Source organism: Apodemus sylvaticus, chromosome 23, assembly GCF_947179515.1.
Source record: "Apodemus sylvaticus chromosome 23, mApoSyl1.1, whole genome shotgun sequence".
In the NCBI taxonomy this organism is placed as follows: domain Eukaryota; kingdom Metazoa; phylum Chordata; class Mammalia; order Rodentia; family Muridae; genus Apodemus; species Apodemus sylvaticus.
The window spans coordinates 12,050,251-12,071,214 of NC_067494.1; positions in this window are offsets into that span (position 1 = coordinate 12,050,251).

Here is a 20,964-nt window from a genome sequence, read left to right on the forward strand (position 1 = left end):
GTGGGTTCTTATGTTTGTGAGGAGTGGACACCCAGCAGGGGCCCTGCATCTCCTTGGAGACCCTTGAAAGGGAAGAAGAGGGTCGCTTCCTGTCAGGGAGGCCCTATAACATGGTGCTTTGCCACTGTAAAGCAAGGACCTTTGTTCTTTGAAACGACTTTTAAAGGTAGCAAAGTATTAAATCTTAATGTGTGATTTCTAGGCTTAAGCCAAAAAAAAATGACAATAGATTATTTTAATCAAGACAAAAATCTACAATAAGCATTTTGCTGCTAAAATCTTTGTATCATACTTGTAAAATTATAGCTAATTTTTGTGCACACATAGAAAATGATGGAAATATGCAAAAGTGATAATAGTCATATTATTTTGGAGCAAATAACTTAATATTTTCTTAAAAGAAAGAAATCATATATATAATTACATATATAATTTTTATTTATATATTATATACTACATAAATATATAATTATATATAATTATATATAATATGATTTATATATGAATATAATATATATAAATATATATATGATTTTACTTTATAAATAACAAACAGCTGCTGAGAGAAGAATTAGCTCTCCCCAAGGACGAACCCATGAACTGTCTATCCAGTACCAAGTGAGCAGACCTAGACACATATACATGCAGACAGACAGCACTAAATGAACTCAGCATGTTGTATTTATGTGAAATAAAAATATCATATATATATATATATATATATATATATATATATATATATATATATATATATATGGGAGGCAGAGATGGGAGGGGTAAGAGGTAAGAGATGGAGAGGAGAAATGAAATAATTATATTTTAATTAAATTTAAAACTAAATAATCTATGTTTGCAATAAAGAAAAAGTAAACAAATATTTGGTGCACAGTAAAAAAAAAATACAAAAGAATTTAAGACCCTTCTCGACTACACAATAAAAAATGTTATTTTTTTCCTTTTCCAAATAAACACAGCAGCAGTATGACATATAACATATTCTGTGGTGATATATATAGGCACATTTATTGTTCATAGTATTATTTTCTTTCTCTATTCATTGCCAAGAAAATAAAATTAAAGATCGTTTTTTCTATTTGTAAAGGAATGAATGCTGCTGCTTGATAAATGCAGATAACTTGCAAAACCATTTCCTCTTGGAGCTCTTCCTTGTCTCCTCTATTCATTAAAACATAATGCATTTCTGATTTTCTCCTGCTACAAAAGCCACATTTGGAAATCAATTAGCAAACCACAGAAATCTGTAAAATTGGTTTTAAATGCCTAAGTGAGAAAAAAAGAAAACTCTTTGGAATATCGTATTAACTGGGTAACTATTCCTAAACCAACATAAGAGACCACAGATATCTTTCTGGCTTCTGTATCTGGAAGTGAATTATTTAAGAGCTTCTCTTTAGTATTTGTCAATTCATTTGCTTAATTGTGGACACTTTAATGAAGGTTCCTGAGAACCTAGCAACCTTGATCTATTAAAGCCCAAAGCCTGAAGACAATGACACTCCTGAGATCTAAATTTAATAAGATGAACTGGAAATGACTCATCCTGCCTTTAGCAGAGGAGGAGGAAGAGGAGGAGGGTGATGATGATGATCATGAGGAGGAGAAGGAGGAGGAGGTGGAGGAGGAGGTAGAGGAGGAGGTGGAGGAGGTGGAGGAGGAGGAGGAGGAGGTGATGGAGGAGGAGGAGGTGATGGAGGAGGAGGAGGTGGAGGAGGAGGAGGTGATGGAGGAGGAGGAGGTGGAGGAGGAGGAGGAGATGGAGGAGGAGGAGGAGGTGAAGGAGGTGGAGGAGGAGGAGGTGGTGGTGGAGGAGAACGTGAAGGAGGAGGAGGAGGTGGTGGAGGAGGAGGAGGTGGAGGAGGAGGAGGTGGTGGAGGAGGAGGAGGTGGAGGAGAAGAAGAGATGCCTCTTCACTTTATGTACAGGAGTTACCTGTCTCTCAGGTGTTGCCAGCATCATCTGTCCGATCCTGTTAGCCCAGGGACAAGCCTAACAAGTCTCCACCTCAGATAATACTCTGGTCCAAGTTTTTGCCTAGGACATTGTGTTAAGCAACAGTTTAAGTGTTTACCACGTACACACCATGTATATACACAGAAATTAATTCCTTCTAAAGTGGAGTTTCTCTAACCATAACCTTCCCTGAATTAGTATTATTAATTACTGTGTATTTACGAATTAGAAGGGGGATGTTGGCCTACGCTAATACCTTTAACTACTTAACCCAGGAGTTACTGACTCTCTGAGCCGTGTTAGAGGTGGATGCGTCTGTCTGCTACTCCGCCCTTCTAGCTGACTCTCAGGCAGGCTTGCTCTGCTCTCCCCTACCTGCCGTGGAACACTGAGGGACATTAATAATACCGCTGTAACCACCTTTGATGGTCCCCAAGGCATTGCTCCAAAATTTCTCTTCCTTCACTACTGGGTGATTTACAGCCTTTTACAGTTCGCAGAATCTGTTTTCTTCGTTTCTGTCAGTAGAGGCAGAGGATTTTACCTGCCCAGAAGCTGCATGCCTCCTTAGCTTCAGATCCCGTGTGCATGACAGTGAACTGAAAAAGAGCATGGGCCTTAAATCTATGTATGAGGAAGCTTGAGAAACCTCCAGATTCCCCGTTACAAATCTTGGTCATAGCCGAAAAGAGAAAGTTTTCACTACAATATGACACTTCTCTTCCTGTCTAATGTCTAGAGACCTGTGCCCGAGTCATGGCAAACAGAGAGAAAAGCAAACCAAAAAACTGCTTCACCAAGAGTTCATCTGAGGCACAAGCATCAGCGTGTGTGTGTGTGTGTGTGTGTGTGTGTGTGTGTGTGTGTGTCTGTGTGTCTCTGTGTGTGTGTGTGTGTGTTTAAACTGTTTAACAGATAAAGAGTTATAACCAAAGGATAAATCTCTATAGTGAGCAGCTCAGAAGAGTAGGGTTCTGTTGTCTGGAATTCTATGATCAGGATGCCAAAGAGGTTGTGTTTTGAGGACAAGCTCCCTTCTTGAGTATAAACTACTAAGATCTCACGGCAGCCTCCCCTGGAGGAAGAAAGAACTAGTGAACCATCTCGCCTTTTCTCAGGTACCACTTTCCTTTAGAGAGACTGCCTTCGCGGGGTCACATTTGGGATCAGGGTTTCAGTACACAGATGCTGCAACACAAACATTTAGAAGGTTAATAGTTACTGTCGGATGCTTCAAAGCCTGACAGACGGACGGGATTGTGCACAGCCCTGGGGGCTCAACACGGGTGGTCCCAGTGGACAACAGTCATCCTCCTGAAAACAGCAAGGGTGACGGAGGATCATCAGTGCCAGGAGCGGGGCTCTCAGGAATTATGGAGACACACAGCACAACCACACCGAGGCAGAAAAAGAGGACAAAACCCAGGGAGGCGCATGGAAGCTGGATCCGTCCATTTTCCTGCCCGGAGGACAAGCATCGATGTTACAGAGGTCGGAGGAGAAGAGAGTCCAGCAGAGCGCGTTTCAGCTCTCAGTAACTCTAATGTACAAGGATTCTAAGTACATCCTAATTTCATTGTACAAGGATTCTAAGTACATTAAATTTCCATTTTCAGAAATGCCAACTGCTGTTACATAATAAAAAAAATTAAAGCAAAGCGAAGGTATCAAAAGGAGAATGTTATTTAGAGCACTAAGGGAAAAAAATCCTCTAGCACTTGGGAGGGAAAAGTAGAAGGGTCAGAAATTCAAGGTCATCCTCGGCTACGTAGCAAATTCAAGGCAATTGTGGGATAGATGGGACTCTGTCTCACTAAGTGAACAAGTAAATAAAATGTCAAGCGATAAAAGTCAAATAAACAATAAAACTCTTATTATTCCATCGGCAGCTTTAGAAACATCCAGACATTTGCTGTCACACGCAGTCATGTGTTTGAAGGAAGATGGACTCCTTCCGAGTGGTATGTATGTAGAGTCTAGGCCAGTGGTTCTCAACCTTCCTAATGCTGTGACCTTTAAAAATGGTTTCTCATGCTGTGGTGACCCCCCCAACCATAAAATTATTTTTTGTAACTTCATAAACTGTAATTTCCATACTGTTATGAATTGTAATGTAAACATATGATATGCAAGAAGTCTGATAGAAGGCCCCAGTGAAAGAGTCATTCGACCCCTTGAAGGGGTTGGAACCCACAGGTTGAGAATCATTGGTATAAAGGGAGATCTTCACTGAAGGCACATAACATCTATTCTGCTTAATTACTGTGAAGAAAACAGTAGAAGAGATGCTGTTATATAAATGCCATACAAATCCTTCCAGGTAAAGCAAGGGAGATGCATGTCTTAGGTACTTGAAGCAGAGCTCCAGACAGGGTCAGGAAGACAGGAATCATGAGCTCCCAGGTCTGCTGGGAGGATGTAAGAGACAGTCAGCTGCCTGTGGCTGTGACTTATGTCTCTCTGGGACCAGTTTCACAGGCAGTACCCCTAAAGCTGTGGACCCTGGAGCTCCAGGACACCCCAGACTCAGTTCTCATCCGTCGGCAACAATGCTGGACACTGTTTGGAGACTAGGGTTAGATGTGATAAAGCCCAGAAATTACCAAACTGTTTGTACAACTTCTAATTTGGCACGCCTCTCCCATTACAGATGCTGTTATATTTTTAATCCTTCCCTCTGCTTATTGGCTCTTAGAAATGATATGTAAGATAACTTCCTCATTAATGGGGGAACAGAAATAAAAGCAAACTCTAATGAATTCTTCTTAGCTGAAGTCAGTATATGGGGTTTTAAGAGCTCTTTGGTGCAGGACTTTTCCTCAATTGAAAAATATATAAATGCATCATTTATAAGACCGGTAATCTGTGTGCTATATCCCGGAAAACTTTAAATAGAGTTTTTAGCATGTTTTCCAGGAAAGCAATAGACAATTAAAGATGAACAGTTTCTTTGAAGGTCTCGGGAAAGTGAGTGGTTGGACTGAGCATTCAGGGATCAGACAATGGAGGCGACCAGGAAAACTCAGCAGATTACGCAGGTCCTCATTGTCAGACCCTTCCTGCCTGTCACCTTAATCCTTGACTTTCGGATATTTCCCCAGCGGAGCCCATTCTTCCAACAGCAGGGAGGGACTACCCCAAGGGCAAACATGATATGATGCCTGGAAATCTTGGTCTCAGGAAGACCAGATTAAGCTCTGTCAAGCCATTGAAGTCCCGATGAAGATTTTTTAAATGTTCTGTCGCATATTCACACCAAGTGACCAGGAGGCAGACAAGTTCATCACAAATCCGGCTTTCGCCCCACCACCTCCCTCTGCCTTGCAGTTTGAGACTGTTTGCAAGACCTTAACTGAATTTCACACTGCACACCCTCACACCTGGGGCCGCCTACCCGCAGCTGGGTTCAGTTCTACAGCAAGATCATTGGACGGTGTCTAAAACATGAATTCGAGTCACAGTTCTTCTGCATCTAATGCCAGAACCTCTAACCACAGCCAATCCTGTCTCTGGGGTTTATAATCTCATTGGCGTCTTTCACCATCTCCCGCAGACTGCCAGTAGGTGGGGAACGGGTAGACCCTCAACACCACAGGCTGAGAATGCTCCTTGTGTTCTCGGTGACAAACAGCCTTAAGGGACAGGGTGACATTAAAGCAAATGGGAGTCAGAGTTTTAGTCCTTGCTCATATTTTCCTACTTTTTTGTTTTTCTTTTACAAGCCATGGCAACTGTGATATTTGGAGTGGATGTCGCGGCCAGCTAAGTTCTCATAGTAAGGGAAACAAGTGTCAGGGCACATGATCTAATAGAGATGCTATCCGCCCCAGGGGCAGTGGCGGAGCTGGACGTGACTATTTTGGGGTTAGAGCTCACGGGTCGGGGATGACATTACAGAACAAGGAAGATGACTGATGTTTAGTCTTGAGAGCATACCTGTACTTTCTGGTTTCCTGGAGTGGAATACATTGTAGAGAAACAAGCTCTTACCTGATACCTACTGTTGGATATTTTGTTACCCACTGTTGGATATTTTGTTACCCACTGTTGGATATTTTCATTTGACTGTTTCTTTTCTTTTTTTTTTTTTTTTTTTTTTTACTATTAAAGAAATGTTATAACAGACACAGCTGTGCAGATTTGCATATTTCTGGGGATGCTTTTTTGATGAGCTCTTAAAATTAGAACCGCTAAGCAAGAGTACATGCTTTTTTTTTTTAAAAAAAAAAAGTTAGCTCGATATTCTTAGAATCCTGCCTTCAGAAGGATTATGCTAAATTGCATCAGAAACAACCACATTTAAGAAGGCAGCTTGATTCTGTCCCTGGAAATCTTACAGCTTTGCTTTCTCAAGAGCTAGTTTTCTTTCTCCACTCCTTTTTGCGTTGCGGGGTCCATGTGATTGTCAGAAGTATATTTGAGCATGTGAAGTCTAGAAACAACTTGGAGATGTGTAAAGATTAGGAAAGAGTTTGTGTCTTTGTGATGTAGAACTGTCTATCCAAAAATGAGATCTGCCTTTCTATTCATATGCTTTTACTGGTTGGTGAAAAATTACATCATATTTAGGCCCATCTTGCACAATTTTCTTTTACATTATCACCAAGCGTTTTATTCTTTCTCTCTAGAAACGGAATAGCAAATACTGTAAATTTTTTAAATTTATTTAATTATACATATCTCAGTAATGTTTACTATTTCAAATAGTCACTGTTTCATTTCCTTGTTTCTAATTTTATGTATCTAATTAGTTTTGTTTATTTAAGTACATTGGTTTGGTTAATATCTACCACCCAGGCTTAGCTACTGCTCAAATCCTGTGAACAGACACCATGGCCAAGGTAGAAACTTATAGGAAAAGAAAAAAGCGTTTAACTGAGGGCTTGCTTACAGTTTCAGAGGAATGGTCCAGGATCATCATGGCAGGCAGGCATGGGGCAGGAGCGATGGCTGAGAGATTACATCCTGACCTACAGACAGGAAGTGGGGTGGGGGGTTGATTGAGACTGGACCTGGTGTGGGCTTTTGAAGTCTCAAAGCTTGCCCCCCAGTGACAGAGCTCCTCTCCAACAATGCCACGCCTCCTAATCCTTTCCAAACAGTTGCACTAACTGGGAACCAAGCTCTCAAACTGATGAGTCCATGAATTCCATTCTCAGTCAACCACCACGCCCACTTGCCAATCAGCCTCAGCCCAACTTTATCATGAATTGGCAGGCACCTTCTAGGTCGTATCATTCTGCTGTCTCTCCTCTTCCGTCAATGCCTCACTGCCTAAACAGATTGCTTTATCATTCTGCCTTTGAGGTAAAAAAGAACAGTCAGACCATTCTTTCCTAACAGCAGTTCTGCTTCAGTTGTTTAGCCAAACAGTTTTTGTGGATTACATTTAAAATTTCCAAATTCGTGGAGAACTTGTGATTCTTAAAGTTCCAGGATACCCAGCCTAACCACAGGTATTTTTTTATGCACTGTTTATGGTATGTAACTTGTACTTTTTAGCTGGTGAACATTTCCATGTAGAGCACAGAAACAGAGAGTTGCCAGAGGATCAGGTGAGCAGTTACTTTCTGTTGTGTCCTAAAATACGTAAGAGTTATTTATATCTCTGCTTGAAAACAACAACCAAAACTGAGTCCCAAGTTTGGTCTTCTCTACTGAAAGAGTCAATGCCTATCCTTGATACCTCATATGTGGTGTTTTAAGCCTTCTGCACAAAACTCTATGCAAGTTCTGCTTGGGACTCTAAACTCACAAAGAAAGACTGACATAAGGGTACAGGTTGAAGAAAGCAGTCTATTAGGGTATGGAAAAGATAAGCATTCTGAAACTAAAACCAGGGCACGCTGGGGATGCAGTCCCTTCTACAGAAAAAGAATCTTGAGCTACTTCCATAGGGCCACCTGTTCCACGTGGAACCAACCCCCCACCCCACCCCCAAATGATCAACAGCCATCAACCCACCTCTCAGGGCCCTAGCATTACCCTCTGAAAAATTCCCAGAATTCCAAATGTCACACAAATGCAGAAACTATCTGCCGCTGGCAAAAAACCAGGCCTCTGCTAGAGCACGAGGCAAATCATAGTCAACTGCTGAGAAGCAGCTCTGTATCTCCCCTTAAAACGAAAACACATTCTTATAACATTTTTGCGTTTCAAAGAAACCGAAATTCTAGAATTCTCACTACAAACAAGTGTCCCCAGGACAGTAGCACGGAGAAGTAGTATGTACCTTTAAGAAGCGGGGCCAGGTAAGAGGCACCTTGATTATGGAGTGTGTGCCCTCAAAAGCAATTATCCATTCCATTCCATCGCTCTCTGTTTCCTGCCCAAGAACTGTCCCTACATGAACTCTCAACAACACGCACCACTTCACCAGAAGCCCTCAACAATGGAGCAGCCAGGTATTGCACTTTATCCACTAGGCCCATGAGCCAGAAAGAACTCTTTATCTCACCAGCACCCTGCACCCCAGGGTTCATTACATCTGACTACCCCAGATCCCTCCCACTCATTAGGGCTGATCCCTTACCCCGACCAATACAGCAGAACTTCTGGGTTTTACCAACAGCCACCCTCCTTGGATAACGCCAGGGAAACAAACCCCCAAACCTTATCCCACAGAGGAATAAGGAGCTCAGAGCTGGGCAGCAGCCTAATGAGATGAAGGGGCAGGTGACAGAGAGACTCAGAAGTCGATGCCTGGCTTGTGCTCCCATAGAAGGGAGGCTAAGCTTGAGGTAGCAAGAGGACCATGGCAAGCAGCCCCTAAAGTCAGGGCCAACCCGCTGCTTTAGAAAGCTTCAGGACCAGAGCTGATGAGATAGTGATCAAAGCCCTGTGGCTTTTCTTTCTACCAAAAGCTGGGAAGGAAACTCAATCGACGGAGAGAGGAAACGTAATAGCATAGTATACAATAGCATCTGATTTTAGTCATTTAAGTTTCTTTCAAATTCCCATTCACCTTCCCCAAATGGACATGGACAACAGAAAAGAAATCCGTGGAATTTTCTCATATTGAATTCGGAGGAAGAATATACAAACATCAAGAAAAGGTGTCAGCCGATGTACCATCGTGGCCTTCATTTGACCTTGAGATGTGAGCTCTGCTCTCTAAGAAGCAGTCAAGGTTTAAATTCTTGCGAGACCTTAATGTGTCCCTGATAGTATGTAAAGCATTTTCACTCCACTCGTCTAATTTGGTCCTCAGAACAATGCCTCTGCTGGTGTTTCTTGCCTACAGCACATGATCTAAATGGAGACTACGGGATCTAGAATGACAGAGCAGCTCAGGGCCATGTGGCAGCACGTAGGGACCTTAGGAAGGAACGGGAGAAAAGGTTTGAAAATTAAGACATCGTTTTCAGAAAACCTCCAGGTAAAGAGGGTGAACTACATTGACTATTTTGTGTGCTGCCACAGACTTTAAGAAAAAAACACTTAGACGGGAGAAGGCTCAGTGGGTAAAGTTCTTACCGCACAAGTGTGAGATGTTCTAAGTTTGGATGTTCAGAGCCCGTGAGAGCGGGGTGCGGTAGGTAGCACACTCTTGTATGCCTGCTGCTTTGGCAGTGAGATAGAACTGGAGGGAATATCCCAAGCTAGCTAGCCTGGTGTACACAATCACAAACAGTAAGAGGCCATGTCTCAAACAAGGCAGAAAGACCTGAGGTTGTCCTCTGACCTCCATATATGCATAGTACCATGTCACACTCTCACACACACACACATGAACATGTGCACACACATCATATACACACAAACTCCAGCAATTAAAGAAAGAGCCACTAATCTACCAATAGTCTTGCATGCACAATAGATGTAGAAAAACTAACCATATAGGACTTCTTTTTCTTCTCAGTCAGAAATAGCATTAAAAAAAATAGAAGTAGCATTGATTCACAGATTTTTCTCATGCTGTAAACTGATGACTGAGGGCATCATCTAGAGAGGCCACATGTACACCACAAGCAGAAGTTAAATGTCCTCAGCCTGTTGTCAATGGATCTTGTCACAAGGCAAACTGACTCAGGTTGTCAGTACGTGACCCTGCTCTTCATTGTTTTCTATATATGTAGAATCGTGTCACATAGCCCCGCAGCAGAAACTCACTGTGACTGGACACACTGATTTGAGTGGAGCATGTTTTCTTCTGTGTTTATGTCTACAGGACAGTCACACACATTAATGAGTCCGAGCAGAAAAATGAGCTAATACTTGCGTCGTGAGCATTAATACTTGCAGAGTGGAGACACCACCATTTACGTAACTACCATCCACTGATATGTCTCACAACTTTAATGTGACAGAGGAGTCCCTGGATAGTTCTCAACTTGTTTTGTAAAGTGATCTCTATTAACATAGCCCAGCAGCACAGCCCTTGCTGAGCATGTACAAGGCTGTGGGCTCCTTCTCCAGGATTGAAAAAAACAGCAATAAAAAGGAAACTGTCTTTAGCTGTGTGGTGAGTGTTAGCATGAGGCTTAAGGAGATGTAGGACTTTGGGCCTTGCAGGAAAGGCTTCATTTCTGTAACCAAGTTTGAAAAGCGGGCTGAAATATTCTCAGCAAAAGCTACACTGCACTTCCTGTTCGAAGATAGACACTTTCAAACAAACATAGAAAGATGCACAAGACTGCATGATATTCCACATACCAGAGTGTACCGAATTCATAGCAAAGGCCTTCCTCTTCAACCGAAGCAAGGAATAACACTGTCTAAACAGACAGGTAGTACCCAACTTCCATTCAGTTCCCAGTGCCCAGAGTGTTTGTGATCATCAAAGAACCTGCGATTTTCTTTTTAACACATTTTGGTGTTTACTATGAATGTCAAGGAAGCAAAGAATGCAAAAAAAAAAAAAAGAAGATGGTAAAAAAAAATGCCTTTTTAAAAATGCCCTGTCTATGGGACACCCAGGGGGATTTTCTAAATACAAGTTTGACCCCATTTCTTGTTTGTTAAAACGCTTAATGGCCCCCACTGATACTTTGCAACTGACCCTCTAGCTTACTTGAAGCTGTATTATGCCCTGAGTTCTTCTTTCAGCCATACCTCTCCCCTTGCACCTCAGGGGGCACCAAGCTCCCTCTTACCCTTTGGCCACAGCACACGCTATGCCCCATGGACAAGCCGGAATCCCTGCTGACTGACCTTCAGGACATAGTTCAGATGTTATGGGCTCCTGGATATCGTACTCAAAGTCGCTTCCCATATGCTCTGATAGCATCCTATAGGAAATAATTTATTTATTTTTCTTCCATCACAGAGAGTGTGGGTTTCTGAGGGCAAAATTGGTATTTGTATCATATTATATTCCCAATGTGTGACTTAATGTGTGAGATACAACAGTTTCTCATTTGTTCAGTGAACTTCTCACTATCTAGTTTTTAATTTTTGTATTGCTCAATGACAGACTAATTATATGCTTTCAGACAACTCCATTCTGATCCCGTGGACTGATCTAGTTCATGCATATTGCAGTGAAGGCTGATCTATCCCAGTATTCAATCTCCCAGATACTTCTCCAGTGAAACAAAGCTAGGGATGTGATCCTAAAATATTACTTTGTTTCTCTGACCCTGGGTTTCTTCCTCAGATGTTTATAAAACCTTCCTCATTGTATAGTAGAGAAAGTAAATATTAATAAAGCATAAATGATAATTAGCCCTGGACCTGAGTGATGATATCGATATTTGACATTGTAATTAGTGTTTGTCACATATAGCTGATTGTCGATAAACCTTGTTTAATTTGGTATTTTTTATCTGGGCAACATTTTAATATCTTTTCTCCTCGTTCTTAATCAGTGAAGTGGCAGAACTGAATCCCCAATAGTCTAGGCCAGTAGACAATAAGGCGTTTGGTCCACGCCACCACTAAGGAAGTAGCTGTCCAGTCGGGCGCCATTATTTTTTTTTATTCGATATATTTTTTATTTACATTTCAAATGATTTCCCCTTTCCTGGCTTCCCACTCCCTGAAAGTCCCATAAGCCCTCTTCCCTCCCCCTGTTCCCCTATCCACCCCTTCCCACTCCCCTGTTCTGGTATTGCCCTATACTGCTGCACTGAGCCATTCCAGAACCAGGGGCCACTCCTCCGTTCTTCTTGGACATCATGTGATATGTGGATTATGACTTCGGTAATCCAAGTTTCTAGCCTAATATCCGCTTCTCAGTGAGTGCATATCATGATTGATCTTTTGAGACTGGGTTACCTCACTTAGTATGATGTTTTCCAGTTCCATCCATTTGCCTAAGAATTTCATTAGTTTATTGTTTCTAATGGCTGAATAGTACTCCATTGTGTATATATACCGCATTTTCTGTATCCATTCCTCCGTTGAGGGACATCTGGGTTCTTTCCAGCTTCTGGCTATTATAAATAGGGCTGCTATGAACATAGTTGGACACGTATCCTTATTGCATGCTGGAGAATCCCCTGGGTATATGTCCAGGAGTGGTATAGCAGGGTCCTCCAGAAGTGACGTGCCCTTAAGGATGCATTTGACTGCATGGCACCAAAACCCACTGGAGTTTGCGGATCTGATTTTCATGGATGCCGAAAGTGAACAGTCAGGGATGAGGCACCGGTCCAGGAGGCACCCTCCGTCCGTACGTGGGTGACCATCTTCAGCATGGTGCCTTTGTCTTTATGGCCGTGGCTCTCCCGCCTTCAAGTGTAGAATTGTCATAGCAAGCAGAGAAGATGAGAAGCACCAAGGACAAAGATGGGCCCAGCTGAGTTTACAGTCTTCATTAAGAAAAAAAGAGGAGCATGCTTTATGGGGGTCCCAAAACTAGGCTTTCCTTTGCGTAGTGTTAACTAAAATTCAGTCAGGTCAATATTAGTGGCGAGGAATTCTAGGCACATTGTGCTAGGTGTGTTGGGCGCTTCAGGATAAGGAGACAGACAAAGTAGTCACGGCGTAGGAACTAGAATGTTTATTACTTACCTCTTGATCAATAAAGGAAATTGGGCTTAGCTATCACATGACAAAGCTGTACTATGTGTTTTGTTGGTAATAACTGACATTAATCAGATCGCACAGACTGAAAACAGGCCAGTGATCTTCTGTTGCATATACATGAGTCACAAAATCAATATGTCAGTCTTCCTTACCTTTACTCTCTTGTCTCCTTTCCGTCTACAATCTCCCACCTATAAAAGAGAGCCAAGCTTAACACATCAACAGACCTCCTGCTTCTGAGTCATGAGAACGTGCAGACAGGTTTGTGTGTCACGTTATTTAAAACTCGTTAAAACTTACAGCTCGGCAGAGAGTCTGCTCATTTCTATCAGAGAACATTCTCTTGTTGATTTACTGTATCTCATCGGTTTCTCTTTCCTTTCCACATCTGTGCTCTGAGCATGAGGGAAAAAATGTGCCCAATGTTTAGGTCTCTAATATTGCAGGGTGGGCTGTCACGGTTATACCTATGTTCTTTTGGCATCTGTGACATGTGACATGTGATACAACGTGGCTAAGAATAGAGAGTGCAGCTGATATACAGGGGTGGTCTCCGGATGTGAAACAATTTTGTTGACTCAAAACCAAAAGATATAAGAAAACATGAAGACCAGTCCATTCCCTGCATAAATCACATGCATCTAAGACAAAGCGTATGAACATGGTTATGAAGGATATATTTGAAAGTTAAAAGAGATAGTCTTAATATCAAAGGATATAAGTCGTTAAAAAGGAAAATATTCAAGAAGTTCAAAGCTGTAATTTTTAACATCAAAAATTGCCCTTGGACTTGGGACATTAAAAGAATATTATAAAACAGAATAACTGGGTGTGGTCTTTAGGGGAGGGTGAGAGGAGATGCTAGAAGCATTGCCTTCCCATTCCGAACCACCCATCAGGTTCCTACGCAGGAACTCGGGCAAAGTTTCCTGTGCGAATCAGACCTCGGAGCTTCTCCAACGGGCTTCAAGAATTTCCTTTCGAAATTATTAAAAGTTATACATAAAATAAAATAATAGGAAGTACATGAATCACTGTTACAAATAAGTTCTACTAATACGAAACAAACAAACCAAAAAAAAAAAAAAACCCAACTGATTTCATGTTATTGACAAAGCAATCTGATGTCATTGAGGACAAAAAAAAAAAATCTTAGCTCGTGTTCTTGCTTATGCCACTGTGGTTGTTGCTTATTAATCTTTGGATAATCTTTTGAATTGCAGAGATGCAATCTGAGTTTCCTACTCCATCATCTGGAGGCAAAGTATAATTAGTCAGTTTCTAGGATCTGTTATAGAAAGCCAGTGCCACATTGGTCCAGATTGTGTGTCCGTATGACTGGCTGAAATCATCACCAAAGAAACAAAGAGCTCTTACTCTGATAATAAAAGTGGGCGTGAGAAGAACTAGTGGAGGCTCCTAAAAGCTCTGGGTGCACTGGAAGGATCCTGAGCAGGACCCAGCAGCGGCTGTGGGGAATAACAACCTGTGATTGTTTTAAATTGGTTTTTTAAAATGCTGTTAGCTACAGATGATAGAACCCCTCCTTGTCCATGATAAAGTTTCTCGTCTGCAAATGTAGCAATTTATGCTTATAATCATTTAATTAATTAATTTATTTTGTGAGTGTTTAATTATTTTGTCTGTATGTATGCCAGTGTACCATGTGCATTCATGGTGCCAAGAAGGTCAGAAGAGAGCATCAGACCCCCTACACACACACACACACACACACACACACACACATACACACACTAGAGTTACAGTCAGTTACAAACCACCCTGTGGGCACTGGGAATGTAGTCCGAGTCCTGGTAAAGCTACCAGGGCTCTTAACCATCTGAGCGATGTTGTGGTAATTATCATTCTGGGTGTTGTTATAACCCCTTGTTGTCTTTAAACATCTTTTAGCAGTTTCTACCCCATTTCTGACCATCTTGTTCCTGAAAAAATGACACAGAAACCTTTAGATTTATAATAACAAATTTTAAAGCAGTAGACCAGGCAGATATCATCCCCCTATGCTATTTTGTCTAGTCCTTGAAGTGATATCTCTGAGACATCACTTGTAATGTTCTGCGTGGAACTCTCCTACTCTGTCAGACCAGAACTCCGGGCCCTGTGCTCACTCCACCCTACCCCCTCTCATTCTCTCTCTCTCTCTCTCTCTCTCTCTCTCTCTCTCCCTCCCTCGCTCCCTCCTTGTCTGCCTCTTTTACCCCATCCGTCCCCTCCCCTTCCCCTCCCTGTGAGTCCAAAGCAATTAAAAAGCAGGCTCTGGAACACTGCTGTCCGTCTGTCTGGAAGCAGGGCTGACGACTGGAGGAGGACAGGCTCTGAAACAGGATAGAAGTGACTTTCTTCAAGGTTTGAACTTGAGTATGTTTCTACACTTCTCTCCATTTAGCCACCAACTGCCAATAGTGCCCCAGCAAGGGGTGGGTGGGGCCTAATGAGTGAGGTGTGGGCGGGGTGGGGCCTAATAAGTTGGATGTGGGACTGAAAATGAGGTGAGTGTGGGCAGTGCTCAATGAGTTGGGATGTGGGTGGGGCCTAATGAGGTGGGGTGTGGGTGGGGACCAATGAGGTGGAACGTTTTTAACCCCCTCTTTAAAGACAAATAGAAGAGGATGCATATTTGGCAAATAAGGAACAGAATAAAAATTGGCACCTGAGTTTATTCAACTAACATCCATTACATATCTATTCCGTGTTAGCTACGTCTCAAGGTCTTGGGCACAATTAAACAGCTAAACAGATGAAGAGCCTTGCCCAAGGACACATGTGCACCTGCCGGTGCCAAAGTCTCTTAAGTCAACTCCTAGCATCCAAGGAGTTGCCAGTGGTTTAACGTTATGCTCAGCAGGGTCTGTTTTTAACCGACATTGTTGTCTTCAACCCTATTCCCCGTTGTCTTCCTCAACATCTTCGTCATCATATTCATCATAATCCTTATTAGCATTATCTTCATCTTCATCTTATTCATCCTCTTCATTACTTTCATCATCTTCATCTTCATTATCTTCATCATCATTCTTATCATCATCACCATCCTCATTATCATCATCTTCTTCATCTTCATCTTGTTCTTTCCTTCCTCCTCTCCATTTCCTTCCTTTCTCTTCTCCCCATACCCAACTTCTTACTCCTTCCTGATGGAATTTCTGGGACCACAAAGAACTTCTGACACTATTTGAAAACTCCAGAAGACTCAGAGTCTGCTAGTCAAATGTGTCTGTAAACCACTCTTAAAATGGCAAGTTATTTTTAAGATCATGGCAGAAACTCTGAAGAACAAATTCTCTATGCGGTTTCAGAATATAGGATCTGTTGACCCTTGACCCCTAAACAGCTCAAAGAACCTTGAGAATGCAAAGGAGTCTGTTTCCCCATGGCTGGGGCAATCTGCATCAGAGATGGGAGCGGGATCTGGGGTATTGATAGCATCTATCCACACAGGTTTGGACAGCACACCATCAAGGAACCAGCTCATTCAAACTCAGCATTATCCAGGGACAAGGAAATAGTAGCTGCTGCTCAAAACATCACAACTTTCAGATGCTCTCTAAGAACTCGAGACAAGCAAAGATGGGGAGAGATTGGTTCTGTGACTTCCCTGTGGGTGTTTAAAGAAGGAAGAGGAAGATGATTCTTACTGGAGCACATATTACATATGTTGCCTGCGTAGTATTAAACCCTCCAAGTGACATTTAGCACATTCCTAATCTCTTCCTGGTGTTTAGATCATCCTGCTGTCGAGCTTGGATGCTTCTCAGCGTGGAAGGCATCAGATTATCTCACTGAGTTCAGTCTTCAGAAATTGGCTGTCTGTTAGGACAGAGATCTCAGGCTAGGCCTGGTTTCATATGCTAAGCTCTCAGAGAAGAAGAGATGGGAAATTGGAAGTAGGGAAGCTCCCATGACGTAATCCTGTAATATCATGTTATGACATATCCCATGATGCTGGGGCACACCATCATTGTTTTTGTAAGTTGATATAAAATGAATTGGTTTTGTAAAATGAATAAGCACTTGACTTCAGATATATGTGGCAAGGCAGAATGGGGGTGGTCCTTGTGTGTGTTAGACGAACAATACCAACCACCATTTATTTGTTGCCTGTTCTACAAATCATTTACCTCTCTCATTTATCCTTGAACATTTCCTCACATTTTAGATGTATAGAAATTCAAAAGATGAAACAAACTCTAATCTGTGAATCAAGTGTGCTCAAATTTTCAAAGAACCGAAATGAATGACATGTCTGATATGACAGACAATACTCTCAAACACACCACTTTCCATTCAAAGCTGGTACTGAAGAGACCATAAAACTGGACATGGTCTGAAATCTAAACTTCGTATTCAATTGTATTAAACACCGTGTCACAATGTAAACTTGAATGAATGCAGATTCCAATAGGGGTAAAGACAGAGTAAAACGATATCATAGTACGTACGTTCAAAAGGACAGCCAATGGGACCAATTAACTCAGACCTAGGACACTGTATAGGACCCGCCTTACCCAAGGCTGGTCAACCTTGAGGTTTGAAACCTCTTATTCAGCATTCTGTCCTAGGAAGGAGCCTCAGGCTCTACCCTACGGGAACCTTTTCTGGTCTATGAAGGAAACAGGCCTGTCTTTTGTTCTGACCACCATCCTCTGAAGGAACCTGAACTGCTCAGTAGTTTCTGACCTACCCAAAAACCCTATTCAAAATAACCCTCACCTATGTCTTACTCCTGATGCTGATTAAAGGAGCCCCAAATCTCACGGTGTAGGTAACATACATACCCACACCCATGAGGCCACTTTGAGCCCTGTCTGAGAAGATCCATGTTTCAACACATTGAGATTGACAAGATAAATTATTTTAATTTCCCCATGAGGTTCAGAGCAAACTGAGAATCCTGCACAGAATTCAACTGAAGTCAAAATGTCAGTTTCGTTGCTAGTGTTGCTGGGTGAAGAACCTATTTAGACACGATGCCAAAGGGATGTCTAATGTGCTGCCTTTACTACGTGAACTGACCTTTTCTATCTGTCTCCTGTAAGGACAAAGTGTTCAGGAGTTTGCTTCATGGAGAGATAGGAACTACCTCCCTTGGGCAGAATGCAAGAGAAGCAGATCACAAGAGAATTGTCTCATGCGTCTGCCCGCTGACATCAAGGTTCCCCTGATGGGAGAGGTGGTTAAACATGTGTTCATTCCTCAGATAGCTAGTCTTCCTCCTGCCAAGTAGAATAAATAAGTGGTGGGCAGAGAAGCAAATGTTATAGTGCTTTGCAACTCAGAGGCCAGATACAGAAATCCCTGGAAACGTCTAAGAAATGTACAATCTCTACAATATCTGCACAGCTTGGTGGTGTGTACCTGTTATACCAGCACTGGAAAAAAGCAGAGGCAGGAGGATCAGAAGTTTGAAGGCAGCCTGGGCTACATATGGAGACCCTCTCAAGAAAGAAAAGGAAAAACAAAACCCACACCCAAGCAGCACAGAGGTGGAGTTTTAGCTCAAATGCACAAGACTCTCTGATTAATTCCTAGCACAAAAGAAGGGTGGTGGGGTGTGTGGGTTTAAGACTGAGAAGCCTTGCAGAGTCACGTGACAGAAAAGAGAATTTCCCTGGGAGCCTGAAGTGAGAAGACCATCTATCTGTCTGTCCACTCACAGATGTGAATAAATGAAATAAAAAATGTCTCAGAAAGTAGATTCCACGAGACTTCAGTACTAATGGAATTTGAAGCAAAAACGGTCACATCAGTGGAGTTGGATTTAGAAACTCAACAAGAGGAAAAGACTCTGGTAGTTTGTGCTTCAATTTATGTTTATTTTGTCATGTTTGCTTGTTATTTCTTAAAAGCCCGTTCTTACCTAATGGGGGACAGAAAGGGCCCAGATCCTGGGGGTAAGAGAGATGGGGGGAGCTGGAAGGAGCAGAGGGAGGAGAAACTATAATCAGGTTGTTATGCATAAGAAAAGAATCTATTTTCAATAAGAGGGAAAAACTGAAAAAGAATACTGAAATTTGTCTATAACCACAGCACCCAGGAAGTACCTGATCTCATCTAAACGTGCTGGAACTTTAACCTGGAGTTATAATTGTCTCAAACTAATTGAACGTAATAAACTTTGAGACTACTTTTAGGAAACACTTGCCAATCTAAAGAGAGAGTGGGGAAACCAGGAAGATGGAAGAAGACCAGCAGGCGCAGAAGTGAAAACTCGTGATTCTTTGACTGACCGATCTCAGCTTCATTCATTTCAAGAACCGAGACTCTAGGTTGGGGGCATGTGGGAGGAGTTGGGGAAGGCAAAGAATACGACAAAAATATATTACGTGCAAAAATTTAAATAATAAATATAAAATTTTAAAAAGAAAGAAAAAATGTAATGAAACATCAACAGCAGCTGGAAGGATCTCAATGATGAATCTTGATCAAGTACATTCTTGTGACCAACCTCTGGTCCCCCTAAATCCTTATCATGTGGTCTTTTATGGGTACTGTAAGGTTGCAAATATATAAGTAGAGAGATGTCTGAACGGTGTCATATATATGTATTGGCACATTTAGCCATACATAACCCTTAAACAACTTGGGTTAGGAAACACTATCCAATGTTTAGTCAAAAATTCATATACAACCCTTGACTCTCCAACAAGACCTTAACTACTAAAATCCTATTATTGATAGGAAGCCTGACCAGGGCTATAAACAGCACAATTTTGTATGTTCTGTGTGTTATATAGTGATGAGAATGGGGGTGGGGTGTGGGGGAGGGGACTTGAGATCTTTTTCTTTTGCTGGGACAGAAGACACTGGAGACGAGTCCCTGCTTGGAGACAACTGCTACCACACGGCATTTTAATGCAACTCTTACAAGGCTTCAGCTCATTCTACAGTAACAGTGAGGAGACCATGAAGTTATCATGACTGTATGGAGTGACCACAGCTTATTTTGTACAGTTATGAACTGGTAACTCATTTTCCATTTGCTTACATGCCTCTGCATGGCCCCTGGGCAGCCTGGAAGCATTGGAGTGTGTGTTTTGATAAAGTTCAGCTTTCTGGTATAGTTCTGTATATGTCTGATGGTAGCAAGCCATAAAATAGACCTATACCTATATAGGTTTTACGTATTTATGGCATATCTTTTTCTTAATTTTTGCGACGATCCTACATTAGTCTCCCAGCCTTTTCAAATTATTACAAATCTCAAAAAAAAAAATCCCACCCATAATAATTTATGTAAATGGGCCCACTCAGTTCAAGCCTGTTCTGTTAAGGGCTCAACTATATTGAGACCTACCTATTTGTTTAATTATTTAATAGCCCAAGCAGGTACTATATTTAATTTCTCACCTCTGAAAGGAGACAAAAATGCATTCACTGTGTGGAATTTCACATATAACCATGACTGGGGAGTATCGTAAGCCTTGTTTATTGGTGGTTCTCTGGATGCCCATGGTAGGTGACTGCCAACAAGAGGCTCTCCCCCCATGACCATGATCTGCCTCATGTTTAACGTGTCTCATGTTAAGGCTTCCAGGGTAAGTCCCATGATTCCCATTTGGTGCTCAGCAAAAGACATCTTGTTCTGCCAATGTTTGCTGGACTCTCTTCCCTAAAGACTGTGCTCGCTGTCTGTGAGCTGAGAGCTGACCCTTCTTTGACGCATGAGTGAGAGGCGGAGCTTCTGTGACTGGTGCATTCCCACTGGTGAGACTGGAAAGCATGCAGGCACAGGGAAGGGAGATGGTTCACTCTCCGGTGTTGTCCAGACTGGAATCTACAAAGCAGCACGACCAGCATGTGCCCTTCAGTGGACACAGCATTCCACTCCTTTCCAGCTCCAGATCAAAACTTTCCAACACTGCTGATGGTATTTTCCACTAAAAGAAAAAAAAGGTCCAGTAGAAAGTATCCCAGAGGAGAAGTATCGATTATCCTAAAGCATGCATTCCATGTGGTCTGTCTGTTTACCTAGAATAGGTCAGCATTTTAATCAAGATACTT